This window comes from Pelophylax lessonae (assembly GCF_965119305.1).
Source record: "Pelophylax lessonae genome assembly, chromosome: 2".
In the NCBI taxonomy this organism is placed as follows: domain Eukaryota; kingdom Metazoa; phylum Chordata; class Amphibia; order Anura; family Ranidae; genus Pelophylax; species Pelophylax lessonae.
In genome coordinates, this window is record NC_138769.1 from 584,914,591 (window position 1) to 584,935,924 (window position 21,334).

Genomic DNA, 21,334 nt, shown 5'->3' on the forward strand with positions numbered 1-21,334 from the left:
CTTAAATTATATAGTGTTTTTGGTTTGTGGTGCTCAGATGCAGTCTTGTTCCGCTGTAGGCAGGTGTAGTCTACTTTCTACACTGCAGGTGGCGCTCTTGGAAAGGAATGTAGGGGGAACACAGCTCTTCTGTTTTCCTGGGTCACTGAGGAAGTATCCAATTGGATGCTGCTGCCCTATGTGACTCTGGAGGCCATCTTGGGTCAGACAGAGCCTATTTATGGCCCTGGCTCTCAGATTTGCTGCGCATTTGTGAGTTGGTAGCGTAGGGAAAGATACCTCGCCTGGTACGGACAGTACTAGCGGCAGGGAAAGGTTCCTGATTAGGAGGGAAATTGTAGGGCTCGCAACTTCTTTGGACACCTGCCTGTTGGGCATAAGATGGCCAGGCCACATTCTTCCCCTTTCTGCAGACGCTGACAGCTCGGCTACATTCTGCTTTCTATCACTTTGGTGAGTGATCCAGGTTGGGCTGCCTTCCCGCCGGGTTATTTGTGAACTGTTTCTGCACAAGTTCTTTCATTGCACTGGGACTGGGTGCATTATTCCACTGTACTGCACTGCAGCCCACCTACACTCTTTAACATTTCTCATCATTAGTAGGGAAAGTACAAACAACATATTACACACTGACATTAGTGAATCCAATGTGACAGCCAATCACAGGGGTCATATGATCGGGAAGCCTGTCCAACTAATCACCTTAAGACCCATTTGACATCTGTGTGGGTGCGATTCCCTGAACCCACACTGTCTGCATTCAGGGACCTGCACTCACAAGGCTGTCAAATTGGGAGCAGCAGTTGTGTCCATGCAGCCGCTGCATCCCAATTGACATAAATGGGACTGCCTGAATGGGGGTGCAGGAACACCTGTGCATCCTGGTGTGTACAACATGGCCCTCACATGGGCGTATGCCTAAGTGCGCCCATGTGAACGAGGCCTAAGATGTATTGTGAGACACATGCTTTCCTTTATGATGTAAGAATAGAAAAGGATCTTGTGCGTCTTCTGATAAAAAACAATCCATTGGGTTATAGGAAGGAAATTTGTGGTGGTGGGGTATTTATTAGGATCTGACAGCTGTTAAAAAAAATAAGGAGAAGTGCATCTTCTGTGACATAAAACCTAATATTACATTTCTTGCTTACCAGGTATTTGCTTTTCTTACCTGGAAGAAGTTTTAAAGACGAAAGATGACAAACTGCCAAAGAAATGTGAATTCTTGAAAGCTAATAAAGTTTTGTTTGATTATCCCACAGTAACAATGTACGGCGTTCTGTGAACTATTTGTTTATGCATTAAACAATCGGCAATTGACCTCAGAAAGTTTTCCACCCTGTACACACACACAGGAGGTACTTGGGAGATCATTCATAAACATACTGCAATCTAGTAACCTAGATGTAAGTGATATTGTGATTGCAGAATAAAGTCGATCCATATTCAAATATTAACATAAAGCTGCCTTACAATTGTGCCAGCATAGATAAATAAAGGGAAAAACGTGTTGGAATACTTTTAATATAGAAAATACTTATTCAGGCTCCCTTTAGTGTTGGTCACATGCTAAAAATCTGGGCATTTAGTCATGTGATCTAGCTAAAGAGGAAGGTCAGAGATCAGCCTTGTTGATCTTCTCCTTCAGCTGAGATCATGGATGTAGTGACTGGCATTAATGAACAATGGACAAGATTTTTTTTTCCAGGAAATGTAAGTATTTTAATATTTCTTTTACCTTTTACTTATACATGCTAGCTAGGCTGGTAACAAAGCTTTATATTAGCATTTGAGTATAGATCTGCTCTACTAGTGTAGCACTGTCCCCATAGGGCTTGCTGTGTGATGACTTGTTGGGCCTCCTCTGATTACCTGCAGACAGTCACTTAGGGTACATTTCACACATTCATGCTTACACCCAAAGGCTCGTTGCTAAATAAACAGTCCAGGGGTTTTGGTTTTTGTATTTATTGTGGAACTTGGATGGGAGAAGGGAATAGTGTGATACTCCAACTGGAACTATTTATGGTTCATAAGGACAACTCTCACTTGGCCTCACCAGGTTACTTGTGGAAGCAGTCACGCTGCTTTAACCACACTGCCACATGTATGGAAAGGGTTAAGTCTGCTTGCTCTCTATTTCCAGCAACAGACTCGGTGAACTTCATTAGCTTTAGTATACTCTTTAGCATCCCCTTTGACACAGATCTGTACACACTGTACTGCAGAATCAGATCCTCCAGTGTCTCCCTTCTGGTCAGCTCTACAGGGCCTCCGGGTTTAGTTCCTCTCTAGCTCTATAGGCACTCAGGTCGACTACCTGAGGCCACATGGCAACTTCTACAGAGGAGGAGACAGCCGCCCCCTCCCTCCAGGACTCCGCTCTCCAGCTGAAAGAACACCGAGCACATCTGCTCTTGGCATTTATAAAGTATTCCAGCATGCACCAAGATACTTTCGTCTGCCAATCACCAGGGCTGTACTGAATGCCTGTACACTCATTTGGCAGGTTTCCATCCACTGTCCAATATGCCTCCCTATTAGACCAGTGTGAAACATTTCAGACAAACTGAGTTGCACCTGAGCACACTAACAGATCCTTCTCTCTGGTAGGCAGAGAACAATGTAGATTTATCTGGCAATCTTTATGGTAAGCAGAAAGGATCCAAAACTATACTCTCTCTCTTTAACACCTACCTAGGAGGGTGCTACAATGGCATTATGGCACCATGCCTAGAATGTTGTCAAGTTTCGTGAATAAAAATCTCAGCATTTGGCAAGTGGAAAGAATCATTTTATAGCTTTGAATGTTAATGGAGTCTTTAAAGATCATGTCTTGACAGAAGATATAAAAGCTTGCTAAACCCCCCTTGGGACCCAGTGCACATTGTACTCTGTACCATTCAAATTTGTGTAGGGGTTTCTGAGTAGAGAGGTCAGATAGCTCGCTCCCCCACCTTCCCTATGTATACACAGCAAAGAGTGTGGCGTAGTTACTGTCAGCTTATGTTATTGTGAAGGGCAGTGGTTAGAGAGGGGTGTCATCATTCCCAAAAACACAAGTCCAAAACAAAACAAGCCAAGAGAGCCTAGTAGCTGCTGGCTTGTGTTGCTTTTTGCTTGTGTTTTTTGAATGAAGGCGCACCTCCCAAGCCACTTTCTGTAACGCTCCGGCGTTTGTTTAGTGAACTGGATATGCAGCTGCAGAATTTCCACTCAGTAGTCGTGCAGAGATGTGTTGAATCACCATATCCAACTCTCCAGACTCATAATTGTGGCCCAGCCTGCCTCAGCATGCAAATATACAGGCACTCAGTTAAGATGTTCCTGGAGTGATAGGTTGTATACGATAGTATAGAGGTGATGTGCTGAAAGGACAGGCGTGAGTAGTGATAGCAATGATAGGCACTCAATAGTAATGTTTAGGAGTGTTAGCAGATGGTGATAGATAGTATGCAGATAGGTTAGCAATCATGTACAATTAACAGGTGGTAGGGGACAGCAGATGAAGTGTACAGGAATTGCTAACTCAGTGCAAGGATATAGATGGTAGTAGACACAAGAGGTAGCAATCTATGTAACAGTGCAGATGATAGAAATAGTAATGCATAGATAGCAACAGTCTCTAGTATACAAGAGTAGATAGTGCAAGTTGATAGGAAGGAATCCCCTGCGGGGTACTTATCACTAGTTGGTTTTAGAGAGATGAGGGGTCCGGTAATGAGGAGAAGGATCGGTAGCGAGATACAGGATCCGTAGCGAGATACAGGAAATAGCTGGAGGTTTCGGCAGCGTCAGACAAGGCTGTGTAACAAGCGGTTTGTACGAACACCTTGTGAGTGAAAACCGGCGATTGAAATAGCCGCTCAGAGCGGCGCCTAGTGACGACGTCACGAGATTTAAAGGGACAGGTAGCTATATGCGGAAGAATTGGGCTGGAAGGGTACCGAAGGTACCAGAATCTTACAGTACCCCCCCCCCTTAAGGCCAGCTCCGGAAGGCCTATAGCACTGGTCTCTCCGGGTATTTGGAGTGGAACCTTCGTATAAGCCTGGGACCGTGAACGTCAGAAGTATCCAACCAGGTGTCGTCTTGGGGTCCATAGTTTTTCCATCTTATGAGATATTGGAGTTTCCCTCTGTGGATACGAGAATCCAAAATCTCCTTAATCTCAAATTCTTATCCGCCTTCAACTTGTACTGGAGGTGGAGGCGAGATGGTAAGTCTTATTCCTTGGTTGGGAACATGTGGTTTCAGTAGCGACACGTGAAAGATGGGGTGTATTTTAAGATCTGCCGGTAAGGTGAGTTGAACTGCAGCTCTCCCAATGAGCTTCTCAATTGGGAAAGGTCCTAGAAACAAAGGCCCAAGCTTTTTCCTGGGGTTCTTTAACCTTAAGTTTTTCGTAGATAGCCAAACGAGATCCCCAATAGCATATTGAGGAGAAGGTCTTCTACGGAGGTCGTAGTACCTCTTTTGTTGGCTGTGGGCATATGAGATGGTGGTGTTAAGTAAACCCAGAGAGTCTTTTATTTGGGTAAGATAGTCAGAGGCTACTGGGTTACTTGATGGCAGGATGCGTGGTGGAAGAAGTGTGGGATGAAACCCATAGTTTAGGTAGAATGGACTTTGCTTAGTAGTACTGTGGGTTGCGTTATTGTAAGCAAATTCTGCCAGAGGGAGGAGGTCCACCCAATCATCCTGTAGGTATGAGGTGTAGCAACGCAAATATTGTTCAATGCACTGGTTGACTCTTTCAGTTTGTCCATTGGTCTGAGGGTGGTAGGGAGAAGTAAGTTTTCGCTCAATTCGTAGTATATGACATAGAGCTTGCCAAAACTTGGAGATGAACTGTGAACCTCGGTCAGATTGGAATTTGGAATTCCATGTAGCTTGAACACATGTTTCACTAGTAATTCCGCTGTTTCCTTAGATGAAGGTAGTCTGCGAATAGAAAATGAAATGTGCCATCTTTGTCAGATGGTCCACTGACATTAGAATGGTAGTAAATCCTTTGGAAGGTGGTAATTCTACTATAAAGTCTAAGGAAACAACTTCCCATGGAACTTTGGGTATTGGTAGACTGCAAAGTAGACCAGATGGTTTTGTAGTGTCAATTTTGGACCTTGCACAGATGTCACATAAGGAAACAAATTTTTGTACAGACGTCTTCATATCAGGCCACCAAAATTGCCTGGTGAGCAAATTGAATGTCTTAGTCATACCCATATGTCCTGCCATAGGTACGTCATGTGATAATTCCAAAATCTTGGTACGCATACCAGGAGGTATGTAGAGTTTGTCGTTAAAGTAGAGGAAGCCTTCTGCATCAACACTTAGTTGTGGTGGTGGTGAATCCAGTCCTATACTGTGCAGAATCTCTTCCTTCAAGGAACGAACAACACCAATAATACGGTCATGGGGTATTATAGGAAGTGAAGGGATTTTGGCGCAGTTATCTTCGGTTAGCCGTGATAGCGCATCCGCTTTTTTGTTTTTGTCTGCAGGCGTGTAGGTCACTAGGAAGTTGAATCTTAGGAAGAATAATGACCAACGTACCTGCCGGTGGGAAAGAGTCTTGTTGGTCTGAAGGTATTGGAGATTCTTATGATCTGTATATATGAGTATTGGCAATCGAGTACCTTCAAGTAAATGACGCCAATTTTCTAGTGCCAATTTTATGGCAAGCAACTCTTTTTCACCCACTGGGTAATTCACCTCTGGGCTACTTAGTGATTTAGAGAAAAAAGCAACTGGGTGGAGTGGTGAAGTATTCGTTGGTCGTTGGGAAAGAACTGCTCCTACAGCCATATTTGACGCATCTACCTCCAGGATGTATTGAAGGGATGGGTCTGGATGGCGTAGTATGGGAGCAGAAGTGAAGCTTGATTTTAACAAGCGGAAAGCTTTATTTGCTTCTTCAGACCATTTGAATGGTTTCTTTACACTTGTAAGTTGTGTGAGTGGTCTCACAATAGAAGAGAAGTTCTTGATGAACTTCCTATAGAAGTTTGAAAATCCAAGGAATCGTTGTAATGCCTTACGAGTTGTTGGTACAGGCCAATCCAGTATACATGATATCTTGCTCATATCCATCTTGATACCGTTCTTAGATATGATGTATCCTAGGAATAGTACTTCTTCCTTGTGAAATAGGCATTTTTTTAATTTTACGTATACGTTGTGTGCGAGTAATCTGGATAGCACAAGTCTTACATGTCTTACATGTTCAGACAAGGACTGAGAATAAATGAGTATATCATCCAGATATACCACAACACAAACATCAAGTAAGTCTCTGAAGATGTCATTTATGAATCGTTGAAATGCTGCGGGAGCATTACACAACCCAAAAGGCATCACTAGATATTCAAATAATCCGTATCTGGTTCTGAATGCCGTCTTCCACTCATCCCCATTGCGGATTCGGATAAGGTCGTATGCCCCTTTTAGGTCCAATTTTGAAAAGTAGGTAGCTCCGCGCACTTGTTCAATAAGTTCGGGAATGAGAGGTAAAGGATAGCGATCCTTTATCGTAATGGTATTTAATTGCCTATAGTCAATAATAGACCTGAGACTTAAATCCTTATTGCGGACAAAGAAAAGTCCTGCAGCTGTGGAAGAAGTAGAGGGTCTAATAAACCCTTTCGCTAAATTCTCATCCAAGTATTCCTTGAGATGAGAAAGTTCATCCTGAGAAAGAGGATAAACATGACCGAAAGGTAGTTTACTATTAGGGAGTAGATCAATAGAACAATCGTAGTCCCTATGGGGAGGCAATACATGAGCATTTTTCTCAAGGAAGACTTCTGATAGATCCTGATAACATGGTGGTGGTGAAATTTCATCTGACACCATGGACAGGATTTTTTTATATGATTGAAGGTTACACGTGGTCTCGCAGTAGTGAGAGGGGAAGGTTTTCCAATCAATGAATGGTTGATGTATGTGTAACCAGGGAAGTCCCAAAATAATGGGAAAATGGGGTGTAGGTAATACATCAAAAGTGGTGGTCTCAGCATGAGACTCGTTAGCAGTAGCAAGGAGTGCTTGTGTCTGATTGGTAATTGGACCAGAAGATAACGGAATACCGTTAATAAAACTAACAGAGACAGGTTTTGATTTTGAAATAATAGGTATTTTATTTAAAGCAACAAAACTAGTGTCAATGTAGTTCCCACAAGATCCTGTGTCGATCATAGCCTTGGTGGTGATCCTATTATGGTCCCACTGTAAGGTCAAATGAATAAAAAGATAGGGATTAGAAAAAGAAGTCGTTAATCCCCCCAGCAAGACATGTGAACACTCACCCTCTTTTTTGCGGACAAGGGGACAGACGCTTATCAAATGATCCGGGGAGGCGCAGTACATGCAGAGATTTTCAGATCTTCTCCTGGCTCGTTCAGTAGACGATAATGGTGGGCGTATGGTTCCTACCTCCATAGGAGTAGGGTCAACGGGCGAAACCCGAGAAGGATTGGATAATGGTATTCCCATTTTCTCAGCCTTTCTTTCTCGCAGTCGCCTGTCAATATTGATGCTGAGTTGTATTAAGGCATCCAAAGTGCCAGGTAAATCCGCTCGGGCGAGCTCGTCTTTAACGGCTTCTGATAACCCGAGTCTGAACTGGGTTCGCAAAGATGCATCATTCCACCCTGAATCAAGGGTCCATCTTTTGAACTCTGCTACAAAGTCTTCAACAGGTCTCCTTCCTTGTTTTAAAGCCCTCAATTGGCTGTCAGCAGTACTCTGCCTATTTGGGTCTTCATATAGGCTAGCGAGTTCTGCTAAAAATAAAGGATAGGAGTTAAGAAGAGGGTCATTTTTCTCAAAGAGAAAGTCTGCCCAAGCCCGTGGATCACCCGACAAATATGAGATAGTGGTGCAGACTTTAATTTGGTCTGTAGTGTAAGTACGAGGTTTTAGATTAAAAAGCAATTGACATGCGTTTTTAAATTCACTAAATTTTGTTTGATCACCTGTAAACACTAGAGGAGGGTTTATTTTGGGCTCACGAGGTTGAGCAGCAGTAAGCTGTGAAATACGAGCTACCTGCTGTCTCAAAGTCTGATTTTCATTTTTCACTTCGGTAAGGGAAAGGATTAGTGCATCTACCTTTTGTGTTAGTTGTAACACATGAGTGGCTAATTCTGCTGAATCCATTTTTTTTTTTTTTCTGGTTCGTACAATCTGTAACGCTCCGGCGTTTGTTTAGTGAACTGGATATGCAGCTGCAGAATTTCCACTCAGTAGTCGTGCAGAGATGTGTTGAATCACCATATCCAACTCTCCAGACTCATCATTGTGGCCCAGCCTGCCTCAGCATGCAAATATACAGGCACTCAGTTAAGATTTTCCTGGAGTGATAGGTTGTATACGATAGTATAGAGGTGATGTGCTGAAAGGACAGGCGTGAGTAGTGATAGCAATGATAGGCACTCAATAGTAATGTTCAGGAGTGTTAGCAGATGGTGATAGATAGTATGCAGATAGGTTAGCAATCATGTACAATTAACAGGTGGTAGGGGACAGCAGATGAAGTGTACAGGAATTGCTAACTCAGTGCAAGGATATAGATGGTAGTAGACTCAAGAGCTAGCAATCTATGTAACAGTGCAGATGATAGAAATAGTAATGCATAGATAGCAACAGTCTCTAGTATACAAGAGTAGATAGTGCAAGTTGATAGGAAGGAATCCCCTGCGGGGTACTTATCACTAGTTGGTTTTAGAGAGATGAGGGGTCCGGTAATGAGGAGAAGGATCGGTAGCGAGATACAGGATCCGTAGCGAGATACAGGAAATAGCTGGAGGTTTCGGCAGCGTCAGACAAGGCTGTGTAACAAGCGGTTTGTACGAACACCTTGTGAGTGAAAACCGGCGATTGAAATAGCCGCTCAGAGCAGCGCCTAGTGACAACGTCACGAGATTTAAAGGGACAGGTAGCTATATGCGGAAGAATTGGGCTGGAAGGGTACCGAAGGTACCAGAATCTTACACTTTCATTCACAACGACATAAGCTGACAGTAGCTACTCCACTCTCTGACCTGAATAGCTGGTGGCAGGTGGCTGGTCTAGGCTCAGTCTTTCTTGTAACCACAAAGTAGTTTACAGAGGATATCAGTGGAGGCACAGGGTTGCACATTTTTATGGATGGCTGGTAGCTTTTGGAGGAGGAGGGGACAGAGGCTGTGAGATTCTTCAGTGGGAACTGTTGTGCATAGATGTCAGGGGAAAAGCCGGAGAAGATTAGCTCAAAGGCCTGGCATGCTTATCAATACCCAGCATAGTCATATTCGTTCATGGCACACACTTGTGGGCACTGACGCACGCCATGTGCGATGGATCTTGGCGCTCTTTGGACTTTATAAGGAGGACAGTTGCTCACAGACTTTGCTGACTGGTCTTCAGCTCCCTTATACCTGTGTTCCTATGTGCTTGTTGCTTCTGGATTTCCTGTTACTGACCTGACTTGCTTCTCCCCTGGCTCTGACATTGCCTTGTTCCACGGACCTGTTCCCAATTACCTCCTGTGTATGACCCTGGCCTGCACCTGGCCACGCTCCTGTCTATTCCTCTGCTTGACCACTGTGCTCTGACCATGTCGGGGTGCCAGGAAACCAGACCACATGGGGATGCAGGTAAAATAAAGCAGTTTATTGGAGCAAACAACAATAAACGCACAGCAAGAGTGAGGAAGTGGGAGCAGGGGTAAGCCGGGGTCAAGTCCAGAAGCAGGCAGTCATCCAAGCCGGGGTAGAGTCCAGAAGTGGGTAGTCTGCCGATGCCGGGTCATCTGCCAATGCTGGGTCGAGAGCCAGGAGAGTCGTCAGCGGATGAACACATGGTGGAACACGGAGAACAGAAGACTGCTAGCAAGGATGCACCTTGGAGCACAAAAAATCAAAGACTGCAACCCATCAGGTGATAGATATAGTCAGGTGTGCAGCATCATCACTGTGCGACACCCAGGCAGCAGGCAAGTGATGATGCAATCAGAGTCTATAAGAGGCAGCAGTCTGCACATGTCCAAGATGGCTGACAACCTACCTTGACCAGATTCCTGACCATGTCTCCTGCCTCATCCTGCCTGCACTTCCCAGTGCGTCATCCTGGATCAGCTGCTTCCAATGTCTAGCTTCTATGTCAGGGCACTGTCTGCAACAGAGGTGCTTGAATATTTGGCATATCAGTCCTTTGTATGGCTGCAGATATTTGCACTGGCACACAACGGGTGCACAAGAGCAAGCATGGATGAGCGCTGGAACACGCATGCGCACAGTTACGCATGCCCCTAGGCTAGTTTGGTGCCAAATGTTTTTTTGTAAGGAAGCCAGTCAGTCTCTGCATTTGCTGGTTGATCTTTGGCTCTCTAGTGTTTTTGGTCCTGTGTTCCCTTTGCCTCTGTGGATTCCTGTTACTGAATCAGCTTGCCCTTGGACCTGTCTTCTGCCTGCCTCCTGACCGCAGCATCTTCTCTCTGTTCTTCTGTGTGTGACCCCGGCTATCCTCCTGACTATGCTTGCTCTGATCCCCACCTGACCTTGGTTTCAAACCAACATCTCTCCTATTCTCTGCCCTACTAAAGGCCTGCTACTTCCCACGGGTGCCACCTGCCTGCAGAACCCCATTCCAGTGCATCAGCTGTATACTGGACGTTCCTCTGACAAGCATTCTAGTCAGATCATCCCTGCAGGGGAGACAGCAGAGGAGTCAGAGGGCTGCAGAAAAAAAAGAGGAGGGGGGTGGCTGTAGCACTGGCTGTAATCCCCCCATGGGAAAGACCACAAATTCGGCTTCAGCCTAAGGTGGAGCTAAAGCCAGCCCTTGGTGGTATTTGATCACCACTGGGATTTTTTTTTTTTTTTTTGCGATATAAACAAAAAAATACAGAAAATGTTGGGAAAAAAATTACATTTTCTACTTTTTCTTATAAAAAATATCCAATAAACTAAATTTTTTGTCATACATTAAGGCCAAAATAAATTTAGCTACAGGTCTTTGATAAAAAAAAAAAAATCCCAAAAAGTGTATAATTATTGGTTTGCGCAAAATTTATAGCGTCTACAAACTATGGTGTATATTCTGGAATTTATGCAACTTTTACTTTCTGACTGCCTATCTCATTTCTTGAAGTAGTAAAATGGCAGGGCAGTACAACCCCCCCCCCCCCAAAAAAAAAACTCCTTCTTGGAAAGTAGACACCCCAAGGAATTTGCTGAGAGGCATGTTGAGCTCATTAAATATTACATTTTTTTGTCACGTGTTTGAAAAAAGACAAAAAAAAAAATTGCTCATATGCCATGATTATATGTGGAATTACACCCCAAAATACATTGTGCTGCTTCTCCTGAATATGGGGATACCCCATATGTGAGACTTTTTGGTAGTCTAGCAGCGTACAGGACCAAGAAAACAAATCACTGCCTTCAGGCTTTCTAAGGGCATAAATAGTTGATTTTACTCCTCACTACCTATCACAGTTTTGGAGGCCATGAAATGCCAAGATAGCACAAAACCTCCCCAAATGACCCCTTTTTGGTAAGTACATGCCCTAAGCTATTTGCTGAGAGGCATGTTGAGTATTTGGCAGATCTCGCTTTTTGTCACACAAAAATTTAAAAAGCGAAAAAGAAAAAAAGTTCCTTTTCTTTCCTCATTTTCCAAAACAAATGAGAGCTGCAAAATACTCACCATGCCTCTTAGCAAATACCTTGGGATGTCTACTTTCCAAGGAGGGGTAATTTGGGGGGGAGGGGGGGGGGGGTAGTGCCATTTTGGCATTTCATGGCCTCCTAAACTTTGATAGGTAGTGAGGAGTAAAATCAACAATTTACACTGTTAGAAAGCCTGAAGGCAGTGATTGGTTTTCGGGGTCCTGTACACGACTAAACTGTCAAAAATTCTTAAACAAAAAACTGACCTAAGTCAGTACGTTAGCGCTCACTGACTCACAGTGGAAGGTAAATGCATAGACCATATGTGCAAAAAACACACAAGCATATATAAACATATAAAATAGTAAGGCAAAAAATTCTAAAGAAAAGGGGGGGGGGATGTATATATAACAAACAAGTCAAAGATGGGAGTGCAAAAACCTCCTCATCTATGAACGAAGTCCTTCCACAGTCCAGAAAAAGTCACAGTTCAGATGATTCCTTGTAGTGGATGGTCATGGAGTCCAAATCAAGGTGTATGTGGCATATAGAGTGCAGGCAGCTCCTCGGGAGGTGAGGGACCCTCCAGGCATATAGCAAAAAAGCAAGAAGACAAAGGGCGCCAGGTCACAATATAGTATGAGAAATATGACAATTTATTGTAGTGACTTACATGTACAAACGATCCAAAATACAGCCGGTAAACCATGAACAACGGTACTCGCAATGGGACACATCCGGGATGATCAGATCCGGGGACCTGCTGAACGATCCTGTGCTGTGTGGCAGTGTCTATGATACAGGTGCCGGTTGCTGCTGTAGGTGGCACAGGCTCCCTGGATGGGCAGCCTTGCAGATGTCTGTGTACAGCAGGGTCGATAAAAGCAGTGACCCGGAACCGGAAGTGATGTCAGCGACCTGTCAGTTCCTCCACGGAGTCTGACAGGAACCAGAGAGCTGGATAGAGTGTGGAGGGCGGGCCGCAACGTCGTTTCGGAGGTCCTCCTCCTTCATCAGGCAGGCCCACCCCTCCACTGGAAACACTTATATAGGAAACACAGGCAGGGAAGCCCATTAAGTGAACAATGACTAATTAGCCGCAATAAAAACAATATCAGTGAATAATTAAAACCATTGAGATAAAAAGGGAGAAAAAACCCTGTCTATGAACTACACACAAATTATTGTACAAAAAATTGTACAAAAAATTGTTCAACAAATGTGACACTTGTGTGTCTCTATCCTGAACAAATATCAGAGAATTACTTAAAAATATATCAAAATAGAAACTTATTAAAGGAAAAGGGAAAGAGGAACCTCCCACTTGTACTCCAAGCTCGGGGGGTTCCTATCCTACATATGGGGTGACTCTGTGTTAAGTTAAAAATGAATTAAAAAAAAAAAATTATTAATTAAATAAAATAAAAAAAATTAAATTATTAATTAATTAAATTAAAAAAATTAAATTATTAATTAATTAAATTAAAAAATATATAATAAAAAAAATAATAAAATTAAAAAATTATATAAGGATTAACTGGGTAAAAACTGTTGATAGAATAAACATAGTTATAATTATAAAGGTCGCCTGAACCTTATAACAGCCCGTAGCTGCAATAAAAACACTATCAAACAGCCTGTTTAGCAACAATTCAAATGACGGAAGTGAACTAGATGACCAGGAATATAAACCACGTGTAAAAACTATATAAAACATCTAAAATGCTCATTTCAGGATCGTGTTAATCTCAAGCTCCTCATTTAATCCCCCAGGGGCCAAAGAATTAAGGGTAAAGATCCAAAAGGTTTCCCTATGGCAGAGGGTTTGGAAGCGCTCCGCTTCCGAATTACTGGGGGGAATGGTCTCCCTCGGTGGACTGATTGTGATGGAGACGAAAGTGCCTGGGGACACTATGCTCCACGGAGCCTTTTTCGATTAGTCTCCTGTGGTCTCCAAAACGGGCACGCACTGTGCGAATAGTGCGTCCCACGTAGAGAAGACCACAGGGACACCTCAAGCCATAAACCACAAATTTTGTGGAGCAGCAATAGAATTGTTTGTGTATGTACTTTTTCTCATGGGGACCGTAAAACCACTTCTTTCTATGAGTGACAAAAGGGCACATTTTGCACAAGATTTTTTTGCACTGTTACATGCCCACTAAATTACAGAAAGTGGTTATGGACTGGAAATCACCTTTGGGCTTATGGATCCTACTGGGGGCTATTAGGTTTTTTTATGCTCCTGGGCCTCCTGTATATAACTCGAGGATGCTTGGGTAAAACAGGAGCCAGTTTGGGATCCTGCAAGAGGATCCCCCAATGGCGTCTGATAATGCCCTCCATCTTTATCAGATGGAGGGCATTGGAGGTCCTCCATCTCCATCCGTCATTTCGGAGGACCTCCGAAACGACGTTGCGGCCCGCCCTCCACACTCTATCCAGCTCTCTGGTTCCTGTCAGACTCCGTGGAGGAACTGACAGGTCGCTGACATCACTTCCGGTTCCGGGTCACTGCTTTCATCGACCCTGCTGTACACAGACATCTGCAAGGCTGCCCATCCAGAGAGCCTGTGCCACCTACAGCAGCAACCGGCACCTGTATCATAGACACTGCCACACAGCACAGGATCGTTCAGCAGGTCCCCGGATCTGATCATCCCGGATGTGTCCCATTGCGAGTACCGTTGTTCATGGTTTACCGGCTGTATTTTGGATCGTTTGTACATGTAAGTCACTACAATAAATTGTCATATTTCTCATACTATATTGTGACCTGGTGCCCTTTGTCTTCTTGCTTTTTTGCTATATGCCTGGAGGGTCCCTCACCTCCCGAGGAGCTGCCTGCACTCTATATGCCACATACACCTTGATTTGGACTCCATGACCATCCACTACAAGGAATCATCTACACTGTGATTTTTCTGGACTGTGGAAGGACTTCGTTCATAGATGAGGAGGTTTTTGCACTCCCATCTTTGACTTGTTTGTTATATATACATTCCCCCCCCCCCTTTTCTTTAGAATTTTTTGCCTTACTATTTTATATGTTTATATATGCTTGTGTGTTTTTTGCACATATGGTCTATGCATTTACCTTCCACTGTGAGTCAGTGAGCGCTGACTTACTGACTTAGGTCAGTTTTTTGTTTAAGAATTTTTGACAGTTTAGTCGTGTACAGGACACCGAAAACCAATCACTGCCTTCAGGCTTTCTAACAGTGTAAATTGTTGATTTCACTCCTCACTACCTATCAAAGTTTAGGAGGCCATGAAATGCCAAAATGTATTGTCATATTTCTCATACTATATTGTGACCTGGCGCCCTTTGTCTTCTTCCTTTTTTGTCAAAAATTCTTAGACATGTGGTATCCCCGTACTCAGGAGAAGCAGCAGAATGTATTTGGGGTGTAATTTCACTTATAGCCATGGCATGTTTGAGCAATATATCATTTAGTGACAACTTTGTGTAAAAAACAAAATGTAATTTTTGCAGAAGCAAAATATAAAATATTCCTTGGGGTTTCTACTATTCCTTGGGGGAGGGGGGGGGGGTGTTATCTTGACATTTCAGGGCATCCGTAACTGTGATAGGTAGTGAGCAAGTAAAATTAGCAATTTACGACCCTAGAAAGCCTGAAGGCGGTGATTGGTTTTTGGGGTCCTGTACATGGCTAGGCTCCCAAAAAGCCTCACACATGTGGTATTCCTGTACTCAGGAGAAGAAGCAGAATGTATTTTAGGGTGTAATTCCACATATACCCATGGCACTTGTGAGCAATATATCATTTAGTGACAACTTTGTGTAAAGAAAAAATAATTATTTTCCCAAAGCAAAATATAAAATATTCCGTGGACTCAACATACCTCTCAGCAAATAGCTTGGGGTGTCCACTTTCCGAAAAAAAATAATTTGGGGGGTATTTAAACTGTCCGGCATTTTATGCCCAATATTAGAAGCTTATGCCACACATCACCCACTCTTCTAACCACTTAAAGACCAAGCCTTTTCTGACACTTTTTGCTTACATGAAAAAATATTTTTTTTTTTACTAGAAAATAACATATATTCCCAAACATTATACATTTTTGTTTAAAGCAGAGACCCTACAGAAAAAAATGGTGGGTGTTGCAATTTTTTTGTCACACAGTATTTGCGCAGAGATTTTCCAAACGCAACTTTTTTGAAAAAAAAAAAAACACCTTTTTTAAATTGAATGCACAAATACACAATATATTGCCCAATTGTTTGGTAAAATATAAAATATTATCTTAGGCCGATTACTTAGTATTATTGACATTGATGTAATTTCAGCTCTGTATTCCATGTATATTTTGCAAAAATTGCTTTTATTGATGAAATATTAATAAATATAAATACTAATGCTTTAAAATTGCGCACGCCCTTGCAGCGGCGACAAGCTACGTACATTCTAAAAGCCTTTTAAGGTTACCACTTTAGATTTACAGAAGAAGGCTACTGCTAGAATTATTGGCTTCAATCTGACATTCACGGTGATACCTCACATGCATGGTGCAATTGCTGTTTACATATGACGCAAGACTGATGCTTGCGTTCACCTTTGCGCGCAAACGGGGGGGGGGGGGGGTTGCGTTCATTTTTTTATATTTATATTGCTTTTTTATTTTATTTTTACACCTTCCCCTTCATTTTTTTTTTTATCACTTTTATTGTTATCAAGGGAATGTAAATATCACCTATGATAGCAATAAGTAGTAACAGGTTTTTTGAAAGATATTGGGTCTATTAGACTCTAGATCTCTCCTCTGCCCTTAAAGCATCTGACCACACCAAGATCGGTGGGATAAGATTATTTTCCAATTTAAAAATGGCACTGTTTATATCAGGCCAAACTGAAGTGATAAAATTCTCGTAGCTTCCGGTATCTTAGGCCATAGAGATGATTGGAGCCGTTCTGGTCTCTGATCAGCTCTATGGTCAGCTGACGGAACCACCGGCTGCATTCTCGGGTTACCCGGTGGGACAGGAGAGCCAGAGAAAACTATGGATGATGGGGGGGGGGGGCAATAAAACACAGTAACAATAAAACATTACATATAATAGTACGTATACAGTACAGCAGAACAGTAGAATGGTAGTATCTGCAAAGCAAACTATGGTTAACAATGAAAAACAGTAATAATAAAACTTTACAGTATAGCAGTATATTATAAAGTACAGAAAAACAGTAAGAACAGAAAATTAACTCAATAAAGCAACAACTATTTTAGACTTTTTTATTTATTTATTTATTTATTTTATTTTATTTTACACTTTTTTTGGAACGGTGAAAAACTTTAAATGTTCTAGGCTAGAGTCTCTCAAAATGTGATAGTCATCTAACATATTTCAAGACCCTGTGTGAAAGTGTGCCCTAGATTTTGCTGTGCTGTACCCTATAATAATACTCCACTAGTGTGTGGTAACGACGGAAACAGTCCCCGATGCAGAGACTAGGTTGGCCAGGACAGGAGGGACCAATTGGAATAAGTATACAGACTTTTTTTTACAGGTCTGGCCTTATGGGCAATTAAGTATGGCACTATTATCCAGTTGTTGAAGTCCACCCTTCCCATGTTAAGGTTGTATCCGTGGACACAGAGAGGCTTTTCAACAACAACAGTCGCCGTTGTAATTTGGACTGTCGTATCTGTATGAATGGTTCTGTTTGTCCTTCCACTTCACTTCAAGCAATTTATTACATTTCAAGCAGGCTCTCTCCCCCGTCTAATCAAGGCATCTACAAGCTGTTGGGGGAAGCCCCAGCTATTAGGTCGCACAGTGCCACATGCGCCAATTCCAGAATCACAAAGGTGACTAAAAAGTGGCACGTTTGTGTAATAATTGTCCTGTATAAATGGTACTCCTTTCCTAATAAGGGTGACACCAAGTCCCAAACAATCTTGCCGCTGCTCCCTATGTAGTCTGGGCAGTCAGGGGTCTCCACACTGATATCTTTTCCCTCATAAATCCAGAAACGACATATGTAGCCTTTTGCCCTGTCACAGAACTTATACATCTTGACCCCATATCTGGGATGCTTGCTGGGGAGAAACTGTTTGAAAACAAGGCGGCCAGAAAATTTACTCAGGGACTCATCAAAGCAGACAGCTTGTTGGGGCATATACAAGGCTGCAAATTTTTGGTTAAAGTAATTTACAAGGGGATGAATTTTGTGGAGCCGGTTATATCCAGGGTCACCCCGTGGACAACAGAGTTCATTGTCATTAAAATGCAGGAACCGCAAGATTTGCTTGTATCTAGTCCTGGCAATGGCAGCAGAGAACACGGGCATATGATGAATTGGGTCAGTGGACCATTATGACTGCAACTCACTCTTTTTAGTAATGCCCATGTAGAGGGATAGGCCCAGAAAGGTTCTAAATTCCGAAACAGTGATACGTTTCCATACGAATTCTCTGGCAAGGGTCAAATTTTGGTTTGCGGCAATAAATTGATCAGCATATAAATTGCTTTGGTCCCCAATAGATAAGTACAGATCCCCGTGAAAAACAGCTCATAAAAACCAAGGGGAGTAAAATCGGCTATTTCCACCTGAATTCCGGGTTGGGCAGCGAATGGGGGAAGTACGGGTGCTGCAGAAGTGGTGGGCTACCAATCAGGATTTGCAAGCGCATCGGGAAGGACACTATGGGCTCTATGAGCCTCTCTTTGAATTCTTGGTGGCTGCGGGACATTATTTGTGCTAGCCACTGCACCAGTTTGAACTGCACTTATGGGACTCGCCACATTACCAAGTGTTACTGCAGTGCTGGTTTGTCAATGACTAGGGTGTACTAGGCCGCTGGTGCTTTCCAGTTCACCAGAAGGTTGAGCGGTACTAATACTGACACTCTGCTGCATACGAGAACCATACGATTGTTGCACCTTAGCAACCTGGGAATGGGGTCGGGTAGGCCTGACCTTAGCAGGGACCACTAATCCGTTGTCGGAGATATCTGTCAGGGTGCCTCTGCTTTCTACAGGTTCAAATAATGAGCCTGATTCTGACAGTGAGGCTTCCCCATCGCTCTCATCTGTCATACTCAGCATTGTGTAGGCCTCTTCACTAGTGTACTTCTGTTTGGACATTTTGGTCAATAAATTTATAGGTACCTAGTGGGACTCACAGCTAAAAAAGCACCTGGTTGTCAGAGACTGTTTGAACCGCTACCAAAAAATGTAACTGCTAGTGCTAGCAGAGATCAGGCCTGTCTCTGCTAATGTTGCAGATTTGTGTGCTGTGTATTGGAAGTGACAGTGATATACTGCACTTCTTGGGGGCTGGATGGAGGGGCTAAATGCAGGTGCTGGCAGGTGTTGGGGCTGATCCTGCTAATGCTGCATTTTAGGAACACTATACTATACTATTGGGGACGCTAGTATAATTCTGATCTGACCAAAGATATTGATCCATTCAGACACACTATACTAGAAATGGAGGTGTTTAGTGTATGTGTGTCACTGGCAATAAAAGCATTAAAATGTATTACTGAATATGTGGCAGGCAATCTGACGCTATCCTGGATTGACGCTAACGCTAACTGACGTCACCCGTGACACTAATACAGTGATCACAAAAAAGATCTGTACACTGTAATACTGACACTGTGACAGGGCAGTGAAGGGGTTAACTGGGGGTGATCAGTGGGGTAAAAACTTTATTAGGGAATATATGGCGGGTACCCTAAACCTAACTGGTACTGACGCTAACTACCACTAACTGCTGCTCGTACTAACTGGCGCCACCAGTGACACTAATACGGTGGTCAGTAAAATATCTGTACACTGTATATAGTGCTACTGTTACAGGGAGTGAAAGGGTTAACTGGGGGGTGATAAGGGGGTAAAATATGTGCCTATGTGTACTGGTGTCAGTGTAGTGCTTGTGTACTCACAGTTGATGCTCTCTCCTCGCTAGCTGGAACCGAAAAGGGCTCCAGGAGGAGAGATTGCATCATTTGCATGTAATGTAAACATAGGCACAGGGCGTTCTGTGATTCGCCAGAATCGATCAGTAGGTCCAGGCCATGGACCTGACGAGTGATTGGTTCTGGAACTAATCCGATGTCCACCGGGACAGCGGGCACGCTCGCACACAACCCTCTACCTGCGGACGCGAGCGACGTACAGGTACGTCGATTCGCACAGCCAAGCCACCTTGCCACAGTAAATGTTTGGCGGGTGGTCGGCAACTGGTTAAAAAGTGCTGTTTGTTTCATTGCCTGGTGAAGTACAACATAAGGAACTGTAAACACAAGGTAAAGTCCAGAGCCTTAGGCCCTGTTCACACTGGCATTAACAGTAGGTGCCTGAGGTGCATTTTTAACTCTCCTCAAATATCTAGTAAAGCATTCAGCAATTGATAATTGAAGCATCTCAACTCCTTCCATTCTTCAAGTGTATGGTAATATGCAATAAATGGGCTGGTATTTGTTTGTGTTGCATTAGGCCTTGTTCACCAAAAAAAAAAAAATGGCATATTGCGAGATTTGCTAAAACTGGTGCAGCTGTGCATTGTAGCCAATCAGCGTCTAACCTCAGCTTGTTCAATTAAAATGTTACTGAACCCAGGACCCTACATTCACTATATCTGGTCTCCTACAGTACACAGAACATGGAAATGCAGTTATTTTAGTAAATATAAACTGCTAAATACCTTTTCTCATCAGCAGTATATAGCAGTCTTGTGACTTCTATCAGTGTCCAGCTGAGCACTGGTTAAAGCTTGTAGGAGGAGTTTTCATTCTGCTCTGACTGTCCTATGTCCCTCTAATACAGACATGAAGGTACAGGCATCGGGGTATTTGTATCATTGGAGGCATACCTGTCTTGGAGAAGTGTGGCAGCTGGTTCCTTACTAGGACATAAGCTCTGTCGACCCTTATAGCTGTATAGCGTAGGGGTCATTTTTGTCCGGTAAGTGAATACCCAAAGGGGGAGGACCGGCACCTTTTCACTGCACCAAAACGATTGCATGATTGTGCACTTTCTTCTTGGCACTCCAGCACTTTCGTGGGACCCATTTGGAACTGTTTACAACTATCCATCTATTGAAATCTTATTGAACTATTTTATCTGGACTGGCACTTTATTCTATATATTGATTTTATTATTAATACGTTTTCTACACTTCAGCCTTTTTTGCACATTTTTGCAACATTGCACGGTGCACTTTTAAGAGCTCTACATTGTAGATAACCTTTTCTGTGTATTATTCACATTCAATGCTGTTTTGCGCTGAGTTTACATATTTTTTGCACTTGAGAATTTTGGGTATCACCATTATTTATGAACAGCTGCATTTCGGTTTTAATTTCACTTATTATTGATATTATGCAACTTAGTTAACCATATATCCATCACCCCTTGTTTTTTCTTTGCGCTGTATTTGCACTGCACTGACTGTCCTATGTGGCTGCCTGATCCCTGACCCTCTGTCTGGACAGTGCTGATTGATCCTGTGCTGATCACATTCACCCGCCAAAAAAAAAAAAAAACTCTCTAGCAATACACACCAAACTGAGCATGTGCAGAGTGCGTTCAAGGCTCTGTTCTATCAGCAGATGGATTGGGGACAGTAAAAAAAAGGGGAGATCAGAGAAAACAGGATCAAACAGCCTTTTTACATAATTCAGAGGATTAACCCCTTAGA

At 43.0% G+C, this 21,334-nt stretch overlaps 1 protein-coding gene across 2 annotated transcripts in view; it reads left to right on the top strand.

Annotated features, from left to right (window-relative positions):
* The window catches only part of LOC309545542 (TRAF family member-associated NF-kappa-B activator-like), an 87,329-nt gene that overhangs the window by 39,479 nt on the left and 26,516 nt on the right, over positions 1 to 21,334 (top strand). The window contains exon 2 of one of the 2 annotated variants that reach the window (XM_082244755.1): positions 1,155 to 1,269. The exons of the other annotated variant lie outside the window; for it this stretch is intronic. The gene's annotated coding sequence lies outside the window, so the exon portion shown is untranslated. The remainder of the gene's footprint in view (positions 1 to 1,154; positions 1,270 to 21,334) is intronic. 2 annotated transcript variants of the gene reach the window in all.